Below are 17488 nucleotides of genomic sequence, written 5' to 3'. Positions count from 1 at the left end.
TTGCTCTTGAAAAAAAACTACTTTAGCTGTAGCGCTCAAAATTACTACAGTTAAATTATTATGCCTTAACTTTGAAGTAAGTATACGAAGAATAAAAAAAATTGAAATACGCGTCGCGTTGCGGTCTGATTTAACCCTAAGTGTGTTTTATAGTCAATTTTTCTAAAATACAATGGTTGTTGAGTAAAAAAGTAAGTTATTTTATATTGAATTCAAAAAATAACTTAATTTTACAACGTTGTTTAAATTCATCATAATATTACGTTTAAGTCTGAAGTCGCTTATTTGTGTACCTTCAAATAGGAGCGTCAGAGACGATTTACTTTGATTACGCCGGCTTTATAAACGTAAGCTCGTAGGCAAATCGTTTGTGAAGTGCCTTATTAACAAACGTTTATACGAATTCAGGTAATAAATGTGTACCGTATGCGAAGTCTTAGGAAAACGATAGGGCACGCGCGTTTGGAGCTTAGAAATAATTAATATTTTATATTATTATTAGTGCAAGATAGGTAAGTACAACGAAAAACAATTTAGCCATAAGTATAATTTACATAGTTATTTACTAGGTTTTAGGGGTTAATATGTCCCCTTGCACCGCACCTGCGATAGGGTAGAGTCAAACAAAAAGTGATAAATGGACCAAAATACAAATTCAGCTGGGCGCATCGCGAGACTTGCGGTTGATACGAACGTGGCCGAATATTACTGACATTAATCAGACGCTGGGAGCAGACGCTGCTGCCAACAGGAACGGCACCAAACAAAATGCTATTTGTATACAAACACAGAAATTCCTCGCTACGGTAGCGCTGAGGTTATTCATGCGAGAAGATAAATTTCATATTCCTCACTTAACAATATAATATTTATTTCATTTGAATAGTATTCGGTTGGTAGAATTCTATGGGTTTTGTTTATTTTATTTGGTGATAGATAAAGAAAAAAGAAAGTAAGATTCAATTGTAACTGAAGGAAAATCAAGAAGGTAAAACTTTTTAATAAAGACCTAGTTTTGACCTGCTTAGAGTAAGGAAGGATAAAGTGATGAGTTTAAAGAGACAATAAGTAATTCCAGCGAAAACACGAAAACCATTGCATATGTAAAGTGTCTATGATTCAACTTTTCATTAACAATATTGTATTGCACCGAAAATTGAAGTGCAAGCGCCGCGGTGACATAACATGGTGCTTAGCACCGTGTGCTCGTGAAGAGGCAATTAAACTTTTCATCACAATTTGGGAAGTAATTTTAGTTGTTTGACAGAGTCAGCCAGTTCCAGTCCGGGCCACTTGCAGCCCAGAACAGAATTGACAGCTAACAATGTATCAGAACTGTCGTACAATAATTTGCACCGAGCCAAATTAATTAAGGCCTGAGGCAAGATAATTTTTTAGTTTTCCCGTAAAATATTACCAAAATTTTGTACTAACCTTACTAACCATTCATTGAATAATTTACAACAAAACAGAGAATGTCTCAACAAATATATATCTACATATTTAGCTTTATCGGCAAAACGCTCGTAGCTTACTTGTAACTTGTATTAAGGTTAATATGCATGCTTTTCCTAGAACCCTGTTATCAGAACTCACTAATCAAATTATGTACAATATTTTAAAACGGTATTCTAATAATTAATTAAATTATTTAGCACAGTTTAAGATTATTTGAGAAGATCAACTATGTACACTGTACAGTTGTCAAGTTTTAATTACCTATCTGGGAAACAAACGAATAATTATGAAGTTGTTTGTTTGGTGCTACGTGAAAAGTTGTGGTATCTCCAACTTTTTGTTCTTTACCTTGTTTATGAACTGAAGCACTAGCGATGCGCCATCTAATTTCATTCCGTTCCGGATGATACAACTTTTGGAATAATTAATCAATTTTATCATTTTCGCAGCCCAAAAAGTGCTTTTAGTTTTCGGAAGATATTGTGCTTACACCGAAGTCATAAAACGTCAAGGCCTTTAGTAAAGACACTGCTTTTTTAACAAAGTTAGATATTGAAGATGAAACAGATTTGATCTTAAGCGTACCCTAGTATTCATTATATTAATGTCATTGGTATAAAACCTATAATATTTTAACAGTTATAACAATATCATTTCCAGTATCGGAAGTCCTCGACGTTTCAATTGTAGCGCCGTGCTTATTTACAAGTCAATCTGGTACAATATCGAGGTGACATGAAAGAGCCTTTACAAATCATACAAACTATAATGTGATAGCAATGCGGGGTAGCCATTGTGGTGGAGTCGCGGAAACGCGCGTCACACGTCAAGCGGCCTGATAACTCGAACCCACTATCCTTTCACTGGTATTGATATCCATTGACGCCAAATATGGGACACGTCGGAAGAGACGTTGAAAACTCTCGCACTGTAAACTACATCACGTCGACAATATCACTGTTATTCTCTTATTGAAAACTCCGTGAATCGAATCAAGACCGAAAATATGAGAACTGCTCCCCTAAACATGTAGTAAACATGGAATGAAAACAAAATCCGTACAAACACTCTTTTGAATACGAGAACATAGAAGGATAACAAAATCAGCTAAAATATTTAACAAGACAAAATTTTGAGTAAACTGATGATGATAATGAATTAATAAAACTTTTAGAATGTTACCTACAACCACTTGGGTAAGTTTTCCTAATAGCGCTCAATCTATCAATGAAATAGATACTCAATAACAAACTTAAAGTCTCTAACTATGGAGGAAATTTCATCAAAAGGATATTTTGAAATTAGTGATGCAAATTCTTTAAACCCGGCACATTATGAACCATCCTTTAAGGATCTAATAAATAAACATGAACCGATTGAGCCCGATACGAAAACCAATTTAGGAAATACCCAGAATTATATAACCATTTTTAAATGTAGGATTACTTGAACAATCGCATTATGAGATATAACCCTTGTTGTTTTATGTTTAGACAACAAGTATTTGAGATAATTTCATACTATTTGATAACGGTTATTACTTTCGGATTACTTGTACCGAACACTACTTAGTTTAATAATACTAGCTATTTGACCGAGCTTTGCTTGGTATTCGATAAAACACAAATAAAATGATTCCTAGCTAGATCGATTTATTGCCCCCGAGACCAAATTTCATGAAAATCGTTGGATCCGACTCCGAGATTCCAATATATATATATATATACAAAAATTGCTTGTTTAAAGATTTAAGATATTAAAGTATTTCAACAAGCGATTTAACGGAATCATGATCTGTTTCTATTGAATGAAATAAAACATGATATCTTTGTCGTTTGAAAATGTTTTCCTTGTGAATTGTTATGTCGGAGCTCACTTTACCCTAGATTTAAGCAGCTTCTAAACTAGCGTCATATTATATTATGTAAATTCTGAAGACTTTCGCAAAGGTAAAGCTGGTTTTAACGTTCACAAATAACTTCTCAAGCTTGTATTTTACATTATAATTTTACTGAATCTCTTATGTTATATGTTAATAAAATAGTAAACAATACTTTAATTTCGTCGGATTTTAATCGAATATAATATTGTTATCCACTTTGCGCTCTGTTTGTGACAGTGTTTTTGCCATCCCCAATTTCTACGGGCTTTAATTACCCATACCTACTCTTTTAAACAGACCAATTAGTTTGTTACAAATAAAATATATTATTTACATTTCAACGAGTCCACTTAAAAATCTTCTAATTTTTAATTCAGCAGAGAAAGGGAAAATGTAAATAAATGTTGTTTAAGTTTATTCCGTTTTGCGATTTGTATTGAGTTATTTAATAAATTATAAAACGTTAATAAATATTTTTTAAGATTACGACCCTTATTTATATTCTAAGGAGAATCAAAAGAGTTACAAGATCCACTCTGCTGCTCCTTTTAACGAAGAAAATTTTTAATGCAAAGTTATTAAAAAGCTAAGCTCAGTGAATAAAATATTTTTTAAGCTTTTTCTATTGTGTGGAACAATTTGTACGACATTGAGATCTTAAATATAATTAGGCTTAAAAATACCAATGCTTTTTAGTTTTACAAAATTAGTAAATATATGTTGAATGTGTTTATTTTTTAATACCTATAAATTTTTTTATAATTTTGTGAGATGAAAGAAATTAGAAAACAATAAAAACAATACCTAACAAGCTACTGCACTCAATATAACATCAAATAATATATTCAAAGTTCGATTATAATACGTAGAAAATGTTAGTTATTTACTAATAATAATAGGTATACTTAATACAAAACAAATAATTTTGTCCAATATAAAAATACTGTGAGTACCGCACATTCCTCGCGGGACAGCATGGAAAGCAAATACTTATTCCAGGGGCGTAGCGAGCTTCCCGCAATTATTGGGCAAATGTTTACGGAAGCCGAAAGGCCTGCCACTGTTCGTCCTGTTAAGTAATCAGTCTGACCGAACGATGACTCCGGAGGCATTCGGGGGTAGGAAAACGATATATTATTTTACCTGTCCGACCCCGTGAAAGAAAAAACATTGACATTTTCATGCGTCGATAGAGTTAAACGCTTATGCAGACAAAATACAAATAAACAGATATTGGATTTCACTATCTGCACTAACCGAATATTTGCGTACCGGTTTTGTTCAAACTCTGTTTTTAGTGATTCAAATGATCATTAATTAATATGAAAATGTTTTTGTTGTTGTTAAAAATGTTGCTTAAAATTAACTTATCTTTTTTAATAGTCTTGAAAAAAATATATTATAACTTTCTCGGGTTGGGCGTCGCCTCGCGTCACGTGGGATAAATCTTGACGGGATAACCGCGTGGGGGAACTGATTTGTTCGCAAATTGAATCAACCTTATATTATTATACCGGTATAAAATGACACGGTATGAAGATATACCGTGAAATGAACGTTTTGGTGATTAATAATCCGTTCTTTTTGGTAGTAATAATACATTTCACTGTAGATTAATAGTTAAATATTTTTTTACATAACATATTGATAACCCTCTTATGTATCCACTTCTTTAAAATTGTTGGGATTAAGGATAGACTTAGTAAAGATTAAAAAATAAAATATAGTACCCAGCGCAAATATATTTTTTTAACTTAATCGTATTATATAAAATAAATAAAAATATAAAACAAATAAAATATCTTTTTATTCAAAATAGATATCATGATACACTTTTTGAAAGTCGAACGAAGAAACTACGTTGCCTACCACCGGTTCGGGAACTACCCCGCCGAGAAGAACCGGCGTAAGAAACTCGCACTGGGCCATTTTTTACTAAAAAAAATATGAAAATTACAATGTTATGGCTTACAGCTATGTAACAAAAATAAAAGTAACCTGCATGGAGCCATGCTATTTCCAAGGTGTGCTGTCCTCGATGAAATCATTGACTTTAGCACACAAACGTTCTTTAACTGCTTTTTTAAATTTGTTAAAAGGTAGATTTTGAACATTTTCTGGGATTTTATTGTATAGGCGTATACATTGGTCTTTAAAGGATTTGTTTACTTTGGCTAGTCTGAACATTGGTATTGCTAACTTGTTCTTATTTCTAGTATTTATCATGTATTAATTTCGTCCTAGACGAAAAGTAAGTACTAAAATTTTAATTGTGTTGGATGTTCCTGTGACCTCGTTTCATCGACCAAAAATAAAATATCTCAAGTGACACATAATATTTGTCCATAATAGGAGCCCGTGTATGTAATTTAGTGGAAAATCGAATTCCTCGATACGATTACCCTGTCCCGTGTCCGCCCTGCGACTTCCCGGTGTCTCGCAATTTATTGTACAATCTTCTCTCTAGATCCGCCCCTGTGAACATTCACAGGGGCGGATCTAGAGAGCCTACATAGGTTACTTTAAAAACCGTGACAATAAATAATAACTTTATTGGTGCAGAAAATGGAGGTTACAACAAATAACTAATCACAGCTCTGAACACTCACTCTAAATAACTAAACACTCACACAACAAAAATTACAATCTCGTCACTGGTGGGTGAAGCACTGTTACCCTTGATAGATTGAGAAACCTATAACATAGAGATGTACCGATCATGACTTTGGCCGACTAGCCGATTAGTCGGTTGCAAAGAATCCGACTAATTGGCCGACTAGTCGGCAAACCGATCATGATTCGTAGATGTTTCGTAACGCTTTGTTTACTACTGATTCACGGGTAAGTCGCATACGCCGCCGCCTGCGAACGTGTCGAATCGTGTTTTAGTTATGTTAACGTCATGGTATAAAGCGGTAAAGCTATGCAATAGCTTTACCGCGGCATTCCTCGAGTGCCACAGGTATTTTTTTATTATAAATGTTTAGAATGAAGAAGATATTATTATATTGTCATTTAATAAATGTCATAGATATTTATTTACAAGCAAGTAATTTCAGAAACAATAATTCACTTAATTTCAAAATAATCAAGGTTTTTCTTAAATGTAATATCAATAATAGTACCGACTAGTCAGCACATCTCTACTTTAATTAAATTTAGTGACGTAAGTATATAAATTATATTTTAGTACCTGGATGACCGAGCTTTGCTCGGTATATCAAACACTCATTGGCTTCGTGTTACTTAATAACGGCATCTACTGGTCGTTAAAACAATTAGTTGCCAACAAAATAGTATTATTATTCGCCAATAGATGTCAGGAAGAGTCATATTTTTCAGTTTATCGATTATCGATTAAAACGAATAAAAAGATATTTTCTGAAAATGATTCCTAGCTAGATCGATTTATCACCCCCGAAACCCCATATATACTAAATTTCATGAAAATCGTTGGAGCCGATTCCGAGATTCCAATTATATATATATATACAAGAATTGCTCGTTTAAATATATAAGATAAATAAACATTATGATTAAGATTTGGATCTAATAAATCGTAACAAGAGGGAAAGATTATAATTAAAAAAATATATATGGTGTGAGGTAATATTATGTGGATGGTTCCTAATGACAGACTTTATTTAAACCTCAATTAAAAGCAAGATAAAGGACTGAGCTATATTCTGAAATAACCAGTCAAAACTCAACTCTCGTCCAATAATTTACAGCGGAATTTTCTCGGAGGATTTTGAAAAAATAATTACTAGTTTGATACCTACGTCGTTATTTTTACGCCAATTAAACTGTTTGCGGCTGCAACGTTGTTATGTACGTTACCTGCAATATTATTTTAAACTTTGAGTTTGTTTTATACGGGTAAGGTAAATATAGAAAACTCCCTACGGAAGGAAGACATTTTACCTGAAGGATGCTGTTGACATTATGATTGAATTATGGTACAATTTTAAGGCATTTTCTCTGCTAGAACTTCCTTGTAAGTACTGTATATTTTTCTATGTTACAATATTACTTGGAATTACAATTTTAAATCTAGATATATTATTTGTAAAAAAATATTGGGAATGAGCTGCTTGCTCTATACAAAGGGAAAACATATTACGTGTAAAAATATGATATATTACCTACTACCTTGACCAATATCTTATATCTTTAAACGAGCAATAATTCTTGTATAAATATTTTGCAATTTGCTTAAAATATTACAATGAATTTATTGACATGACTCGCCTTTTCCTTTCCATAAAAGTGGCCGAGCTTGGGTGATAATGTTTACACCACATGTGGGTGAAATTATAATAACGAATATACATGTTTGCGGGGTGGGCATTAGTCGTGTAAGTGCCAAAGTTACATTGAGGTAAAGTGGGTTTTAGTGTCGCCGTGTGCATCGTTACTCGTGAACTTGTACGAGCTTACCACTTTTATTTTGCTACCATAAAACGTCACTAAATGTTTTCGTACTAAAAATGCCGCATGCCTGTCTTATTTTTTTTACATCATTGTATAAAAGTTCTCGGTATACAAAAGTTTGTAACGAAATATTATTTATAATTTAACAATAAAAAATGAAAATGAAATTAGTTTTTATTATCATGATCATCATATATATAAAGTTACAATAGGTAATTTTGGTCAGCAATGTGCATTATTGCACAATGCTCTATCTCATATAAAAATCCATACAGTTCCTCTATCTTGTCATTTATCTATATATTATGTATCTATCTATACATATATTATAATAAAATCGTAGAGGCAAAATGTTTGTACATTGAAAATAAACTTGAAAAAACGAGGGGCATGTTAGAAGCGTAGTAGAACAGAGTAGAATTACACATCTTAACTGTTTTTGAAAATTTTGTTTCTCTGTCTGTTTGTCTATTTGTACAGGCTCTGAATCCGCTGGACCGATTTCAATGAAATTAAGCATGGTGATACCTTACAATATCAATATCATGGATACTTTTTTTAACCGACTCCCAAAAAAGGAGGAGTTAATGTTTACTCTGCTGTTTGTGGTTCGATTGTCAAAATTCTTTTTTTATTGTGTAGATTGTAAACCCAAATTAGACACCATGTTTACAAAAACGGTGACTTGATAATGATTCTCTCGGGATCCTCGATTTTAAAATAATTTATGTTGTAATTTATTGTTAATCTGGGTTAATTAAAAGCATCAAGGAGGTCCGTAGGAAATGCAAATAAAGGAAAGAATAATGGGACGGTCTCTCAGAGATACTACGGATTATTTTTCTTTCGAGGGTAAATAAATTTAAAAATTTAAATTTACACAATAATGTATTACTAACAAGAAAATTTGCACCCAATTTAAATTATATTTAACTTTTGTTTCAAAATAATATGTCGTGTCCATTACTTTGAACTATAATAATATTTTAATGGAATTTTATTTCGTGTACAGTAGCGTGTACATAAATATTTAACTTACCTTCTTTTATTATATTTTGTTTTATTATTTTCATTAAGCAATTTTTTTTCTATTTGGGTACCAATCACAATGACATAATTAATGTTTGAATGCGTTTAGTCATGTGGGTGTTTGCGCGAAGCCCGCGTAAGTGAATCGAACATGGCCTTATTGCTTATCTAATTACCTGTGTAATGAGCTTGTGCAACCTACATGCTGATTGATTGATGGCTGGTCACCGTTCAGTTATAATAAAAATAACATAAGGTAGGTCATATATTTATATAACATCACCAGAACACCGAATGCTCTTGATTGAACTTGATTCTAGATAACAGCTATCAAAACAGTGTAGTACCTATCACGTCGCGTATGTGTAAAACTTATAAAATCTGTGTTAGATATTTCAAAGAGAGTAAGTAGTAAGTACCCTTCAGCATATAGTATAATATACAGTTATTTATATTGTGATTTTGCTGTAATAGGGATGATGACAAGGTCAAAGATTAGCTAATTTTGTTGATAAAATAAAAAAATCACGGTAAAAAATAAGTGTTCCCAAAATTTCAGCTTGATAACATTTGTATTTTTTTTGTTATGCGCCTTTAAAGTTGGATATTCAAGTCGAATATTTTTTCAATTAAATTTCTTAATATTTGTATACAATTCGATAACTTATGCAATTAAAAGTAACTTTTGTTATGAAACCACTTTCATAAATGCAATAATTAATATACCTGTCGAACAAAGTTGTCTCCCGATGCGTACAAACTACGAAAGACTGACGTAAGTCTTCCGTAGCACTTTGTATGGAGCGTTTCGGGAAGGTCTTTTTAATGAGATATTTGAATTGTCATATCTTGGTGAATTTTTAAGCTATCAGAGTCATTCTTTCAACGATGTTTCTTTTTTTAAGTGTCCTTCAATTACCGATAAGAAAAAAAAATAGTCATCATGCCTATTGTCAATTGGGATAAGCTTGCGCCGTCTTGATACTTGATAGTAACTATATTGTCAATGTATGTAATTAAATATAATATAATTGAGTTAAACTGTTCTAAAATAAAGAATATTATTTTGAAATAGTTTGATTTTTATTACAATAAAAAAATTTAAAACTAATAGTAAGTATATAAAAAATAAAATAATCTACTTTTTTTATTAAAAATAAAAAAAATCTTACGTTTTGATGGTATCTGCACCGCTGTTATCTGAAACAATAAGAAATAAAAATTAGTATGATTTTGTAACAATTATTGTAAAATTTGACTAATAAAATATGAATAAAAACAATGTTACATTACGGGAGCCTATATGACACGAACCCATGACCCGTATATCAATTAAAATTACTATGGACTTCAAGAACTCGCAGTAAACTACAACCTCATTAATCATTGTTAACGTAATCTGTAATCCAACGTGAAACGTTTTATGGAAATAATTCCAGATTTACATTAATGTGTTAAGTGATCTTCTACGTAAAAATAAAACCTCTTAATTTTTTCCTACGCCATATAATGTTGGAATATTTAAACAATAAAATGAAGATTAACGTAACAATGAACTGTCACTAATTGAAGCGCAACAAAACATCAGACCTGCACTTAATAAATTTTTGTAAACTTTAGAACGACACTAAACGAAACCTAACGAAACATCGGAACGGTACTCAATGAAAATTAGCGGGAAGAAGGTCAAAATCAAAGCAATTTCGCGAGCACATTCAGCGCGTAATCCTCCTGTCTCGATTGAGCCGATGGAGGGTCCTAAGTAAACCACTCCCCGTCAAGTATTTGCGGCCGAACCACTGGATGTTGGGATTTTTAACGTTTATTGTTTATTAGCGATTACAAGATGAAACTACAGCTCAAACAGGCTAGAATAAGCCGCTTATTGAGGTAGATTGGAACGAGATTTATAAACGTGTGGTGTATTTTGCAACTGCGTCTATTGCATCAGTTGTTTTTGTTAGTATTTATCGGGACATACCTCACGATTGCTTAGATATCATAATATTAATACGCGAACGAAAAACGTTGTAACCCTTTTTACGAAAAATGGGGAAACGTAGGTGCATGAAATTTTGCACAGTTATAGTTTATATGGTGAAGGAGTGCATCGAACTAATATTATTTTGAAATTATGCTTTTGTCATACATTTTTTTAACAAATAGAACATTACACACACTACAACACACACACACGAGAAATTAGAGATTTTTGAGTGACAAGCCTATACATACGAATTAAACTATTTTATTAATGGTTGAAGTCTGTTGACAACAAGTTGACAAATTGAAAATGGATTATAGTTTTTTTTTATTGAATCTAAGATACTATTAGACAATGCTTACACGGCCAGTCTGAGATCAGTTAAGTCTCAAAGACAAGAGTTGGAAAAAAAATGATAAAGTCAATATTTTTTACAAAATATAGGTTGCAGTCCTAATGTCGTCGAAACCATAGACTTATTTATATTTATGGTTGAAACTAAGGTCGAATTTCGACCATTGGGCGATCTCTAGTACGTAATAATATCAGTAAACTAGGCCTTTATTTATTACTGCTGTTATGATTTTATGTTCAGCTATTCTGCCGCCAAAAAAGTTGCGATAACACAACATCAGAATTTAGAAAAAAAAACAGTGTAACCTGTCTTCTGAACTCAATACATGCAACTTAATAACGTCGACACTCGACACCTCGATACTGATAAATGTGACCGTGGTCGTAGACGTAATATGAATAATGAAGAAAGACAAGAAAAATTCTTGTTTATCTTCATTTTACCCGATATTAAAGCTACGACTTTACGTATTACGAGTGACATTTAGAATATGCTCTAATGAGGAAATTCGGAGATACAAACACAAATGAGAATCTGATGCTATATAAATATAATATGATGTTTCCCCGCCGAGTTGGCAACAATTTATATTTCCCATTGTAATAATTGCGGTATTTTTGTTTTCTGCCATGCTTACCGCTCGCTCGGTATGATAATAATGGAAATATTTGTTTTCATCACTCACCGATATCAAGATAGCGTTTTTTTTTAATGAAAATAAGGGGGCAAACGAGCAAACGGGTCACCTGATGGAAAGCAACTTCCGTCGCCCATGGACACTCGCAGCATCACAAGTGCTGCAGGTGCGTTGCCGGCCTTTTAGGAGGGAATAGGGTAATAGGGGAGGGTAGGGAAGGGAAGGGAATAGGGCAGGGTCGGGAAGGGAATAGGGTAGGGGATTGGGCCTCCGGTAAACTCATTCACTCGGCGAAACACAGCGCAAGCGCTGTTTCACGCCGGTTTTCTGTGAGAACGTGGTATTTCTCAGGTCGAGCCGGCCCATTCGTGCCGAAGCATGGCTCTCCCACATATAAATATTTTAAGAACTCGCCGAAATGATCATGAGGGTAGCCACACTGGGGCAAACTGGGGCGCTTGCCCCACCCTGGCTCTGACCTATAAGGTTCCTAACTAAACAAAAAAAATTCAACTTACTACAATCATAATCCATAATATCTGTAAGAAAGTTACACAAAAAAATTAGTCGACATGAAAAAAGTGAGATCAAAACAAAAAGCATCGCAGCGGTCTTTTGAAAGCGAGCCGAATATAGAATAACTGAATAAGTATGTATTACATTTTATTTGAGTCCCGGGAAAGGACATAGGATACATTTTGTTCCGAAAAAATGTACGGTCCCCGCGCGATAAACGAGTTTTGGCGCAACGGAGTTGCGGGCATCATCTAGTATGTTATAACACACAATTAATTATTATAATAATGAATTGTGTAATAAAATGTTTTAACTTAATTCTTACTTATTTAAATTTTGTTACATAGCTATTAGCTGCATTCAATAATTATTATCAGGTTTAGATTTAATCTGAATAGCAAATTGAATTATTCCCGTCGTTATATCTGATAGACTGATATCGCCTACTCTACAATAGAGGCTGGACGCAAATTGACGAAATGTTTAACGAAAATTTAATTGAAGTTTTGATTAAGCACCGAAATACATGTCGCCGCAAATTTTCATCGCACGTAAATATATGGTACTTATAGTAACTATGGATTAATGTCGAAAAAAATACAAGTAGTTTATAAAAGTTGTATAAAAGTAAAAAAAAAAATTCTACATTTGGCGTAACCATCACTTTAATGTACCATCGGGGAAGTTGATTCCTATGCAATTAACAGACCAACGTTATTTGGTCGAATATGTCAATTCAATGTTAATTGTGATCTGTCAGCTGGGTTTGACGTAACGCAACCAAACTACTTAGGTCCCCGATTTGCATAGGAATCAACTTCTCTGATAGTACCTTAGAAATGTGTCATCTATTTTATGTCATAGTATAGACAACAAAAATAACAAAAATCACACTCACAGTTATTACTTCTGTAGAGTCAGCCGTGCGTCAGGTTGAGTAAATAAACTTCTTGGAGTTTTATTATAGTGAAACACAAATAGGAGCGTCCAAATAAATGGCGCACGTAAAAGGTAAAACGTTCCATGAAATATGTATCGTTCAATAAAAATCATTTGACGAACTCAGTTTCACTTGCAGATATTCTAGGTCTATTTTAGAACCGAGTTAAGAAAAAGATGTACAGAGAATCTAGGTAGTTGCCATATATATTTTACAGTCTACTTCTTTTAATCCCTGTCTTTATTTAGTAATAGTGCTACGATCGTATTTTTTATAGAAAAAAGTTAGAACTTCAAAGGAGCTGTATCAATGTATCAATTTGTTTTGGTCCTAAAAATTATGATGTCTGAATAATCATTATTTCTATTAGGCGTTCTATTATTATTATTATTATTATATAATATTATTACCCGTGTCTTCGTCCGCGAAAACAAAATGTAAAATACATAGGTATAAAATAATTCTCCTCCTTTTTGGAAGTTGGTTAAAAAGTAGCCTTAGTTACTCCTTATTACATCAGCTATCTACCAATAAAAGTCCCGTCAAACTCGGTCCAGCCATTTCGGAGATTAGCCGGAACAAACGTCTGTTTGTTTGTTGTTGACATACAGACAGACAAAAATTCTAAAAATTGTTATTTTGGTGTAAGTACCGTCTAAATATTCATATGCATGTAGTAAAAGACGGTTATTTTAATATTACCAACATTCACTCCAATTTTATTTATATGTATAGATGTATAGATAGATGATCCGCGCGGCTTCGCTTTCGTAATTTAGGAATTTCACGCAACCGTACATTTTGCAGCAAAAAATAGCCTATGCCCTTTCACGTGGTCTATTCTTCATGTTTGCCAAATAACATAAAAATTGCTCCAGTAGTTCATAATATAATAAGCAATTTCATATAATTTTCCCCATTTTTTCTACATTTTCATCTATTTCTTCGCTCCTATAAGTCTTAGCGTGATAAAATATAGCCTATAGCCTACCCCGATGAATGGGCTATCTAACATTGAAAGAATTTTTCATATCGGATAAGCATTCCTGAGATTAGCGTGTTCAAATAGGCCCTTTCATATAATTTCCCCCGTTTTTTCCACATTTTCCTCTATTTCTTCGCTCCTATTAGTCTTAGCATGATATAATATAGCTCATAACCTTTCTCGATCAATGAGATATCTAAAACTGAAATAATTTTTCAAATCGGACCAGTAGTTCCTGAGATTAGCGCGTTCAAATAAGCTCTTTCAAATAATTTTCCCCCGTTTTTTTCACATTTTCCTCTATTTCTTCGCTCCTATTATACTTAGCGTGATAAAATATAGTCTAAAGCCTTCCTCGATAAATGGGCTATCCAACAGTAAAAGAATTTTTCAAATCGGACCAGTAGTTCCTGAGATTAGCGCGTTCAAACAAACAAACAAACTCTTCCCAATTATAATATTATAGTATAGTATAGATATAAGAATGGGCCGGCTCGACCGGATAAATACCACGTTCTCACAGAAAACCGGCGTGAAACAGCACTTGCGCTGTGTCTCGCCGAGTGAGTGAGTTTACCGGAGGCCCAATCCCCTACCCTATTCCCTTCCCTACCCTCCCCTATTCCCTTCCCCTCCCTTCCCATCCCTACCCTCCCCTATTACCCTATTCCCTCTTATAAGGCCGGCAACGCACCTGCAGCTCTTCTGATGCTGTGAGTGTCCATGCGCGACGGAAGTTGCTTTCCATCAGGTGACCCGTTTGCTCGTTTGCCCCCTTAGGCCCACTTGAGCCAGACTGGGTTAACACGCTTAACTCTGAGTTATATTATACTTCGAATTTAATTTGACATCATATCTTGCACCACCAAGAGTTAGGAGTTAACCTCGAGTTAATTTTTTAAATTTTTAACCCACCGATGTCGGAGGGTTAAATCAACTAACTCTGGGTTAGTAGTAATATCAAAACTGATATTTTTCGGTTATGTTTTATGTAGTTTGTTGTATTTTATCGACCTACACAAATTCAAATAAAATGCCACTTTATGACATAAGCTATAGATTTAATTTTGCTCTACGCCATTGAAAAGCAGCGGCAGCATGGGTCGCTAGACAAATGTCGGTAGAAAATGAAATCTGTAGCCAATTTCATAAAGTAACATTTTATTCGAATTTTGGTCGGTCGGTAAAATAATCGCGCGACAAAAAGTCGTAGTGCGCGCCAGCTCTAATAGGTACCGGTTTTATTTTGTGTTTAACCATGATAAATGATCAGTGGTGGTTATCTGATGATGATGAAGAAATTATCGAATACATTAGTTCGGACTCGTATTACAGAAGGATTGTAGAACGGACCGATCTGTTTAGGGTCCCGTATTTACTCACAAAGAGACAAAGATTTCCATCAAAGATTTCGCCTAGAAAAAGAAACGTTAACACTGAGTTAGTAAGCCCCGAGTTATTTATTTAACTCAAAGTTTTGGCGCAAGTGGGCCTTATTTCATAAAAAAAAATTAGGCGTAATAATATGCCATCATACGTCTACATATTTTTCTATACCGTACGTTAGTAGCACTTTCTCGTCACCAATGGTTTATCTGTAGTGTTTGTTTGTGTCGTGGATATCTTATAATTTGAACGTGACACGGCTGATGATGATGAAGGCTGAGTATTGATGTCATTCCCATAGTTATATCAAATTAAAAGCTTGTATTTGGGGCGTGAAATTTCATTACACGCGACACGGGGTATTCATAATAACACCCACTTCAGTCTCAAGCACATTTTTGCATTTACATATTAAATATTACTGATTTAATTAATATTATATATCAAATTCATTTGTCTATTTTATATTTACTTTAATTTTATGCTAGAGAAATGGAGCTTCGGATCGCACTCTACTAAAGTTGAAAATCAAGATACCAGTAGCGCTAGCACGGCAACCAGCGGAAATGCAAAAGTATGCACAAACTGTGGAAATAAACCTACGGTGCCGTTCCGATCTTTTTTCGTTCCGAAAAATTCAATTAAAATGCCACTTTATGACAGACTATAGTCACAAACTGTGGAGATAAACTTAAGGTGCCGTTCCGATCTTTTTTAGTTCCTAATAATTCAATTAAAAAGCCACTTTATGACAGACTATAGTTCTAAAAATTCAAATAATATCCTACATTATGACATATACTATAGTGTGTCATAAAGTGGCATTTTAATTGAATTTTTCGGAACGAAAAAAGATCGGAACGGCATTATAAGTTTATTTCCACAGTTTGTCCATACTTTCGCATTTCCGCTGGTCGCCGTGCTAACGCTACAGCTATTTTTCTGTACTCTCTCCCATCAGGGAGAGAGTAATCTAATGTTAATAATTATTAATTAACATTGTAATATCTTTTTCAATGTTTTTTTAATATTTAAAATGTGACTACAATTATTACAATAATTAACGATATGGGCGAACAGCTCAGCAGCAGCCATAGACGGCTCCAAAATGTAAAAAGAAAAAGTTAATTAATTATTATCATCGAATAGTTCATAGTGTTTCCTATAGTCTTATAGTTGCATAGCATAATGTTGTTAATCTATTTTTTTATGGTTCACTATAAAACTTGGCAACAAGAAAAAATAAACAGCAGTTGCGCTTATTTCGAAATTAAGACGTGCTAATGAATTTCTTTAAGTTCTCTGCGCACTAATTTCAATTGGAGCTATAACTCAGGCAGGGAATGAGAAAACAAGTGAACTTCCAACTCGTTTACCTGCTGGATTAAAGTACATTAAACTATTTAATAGAGGTTGACGGTCGAGATAGTTTATTTTTCAACTAGCGCTGTGCGAAAAGTCGTGGTGTAATTAACGTGGCTTTCCACGAGCTCTTAGGCGGAGAGCCCGTGCACGATTCCGGTTAGCTATTTGCTCAATGAAAAATGTATTTCATGGGTTTATACTAATCTGTGTCATTGTGTTTTGGATATTGTATTTAATTTTTGTGGTTTATAGAAATTAATTTATTTTTTTCAATTTTAAATACAATCGGATGCTAATATTTATCTGGTCAAGTATCTACAGCTGTAGTTCAAATCAAAATATTATGTGTGTTGCCCAAATCTTAAGTTATTTTTGTAGGTAATAATAATGAGTAGTCAATAGTCATGTGAAATTAAGGATACATTTGAGGCACACTCTTTAGTAAAATTGGTCCAAAATCCTCAAACTAGCGGCTCCGGGACTAGGGGATGAGCGCTTATGCGATTGTTTTGAGGAC

At 33.5% G+C, this 17488-nt stretch overlaps 1 protein-coding gene across 9 annotated transcripts in view; it reads right to left on the bottom strand.

The window, feature by feature from the left end:
• LOC121727346 (poly(rC)-binding protein 3) overlaps positions 1 to 17488 on the bottom strand; it is a 177471-nt gene that overhangs the window by 47301 nt on the left and 112682 nt on the right. For all 9 annotated transcript variants that reach the window (XM_042115122.1, XM_042115119.1, XM_042115123.1 and 6 more), the window contains exon 4: positions 9976 to 10003. The gene's annotated coding sequence lies outside the window, so the exon portion shown is untranslated. The remainder of the gene's footprint in view (positions 1 to 9975; positions 10004 to 17488) is intronic.

This window comes from Aricia agestis, chromosome 5 (genome assembly GCF_905147365.1).
Source record: "Aricia agestis chromosome 5, ilAriAges1.1, whole genome shotgun sequence".
In the NCBI taxonomy this organism is placed as follows: domain Eukaryota; kingdom Metazoa; phylum Arthropoda; class Insecta; order Lepidoptera; family Lycaenidae; genus Aricia; species Aricia agestis.
Note: the sequence above shows the minus strand (reverse complement) of the source record. Positions and strands in the feature narration are given on the sequence as shown.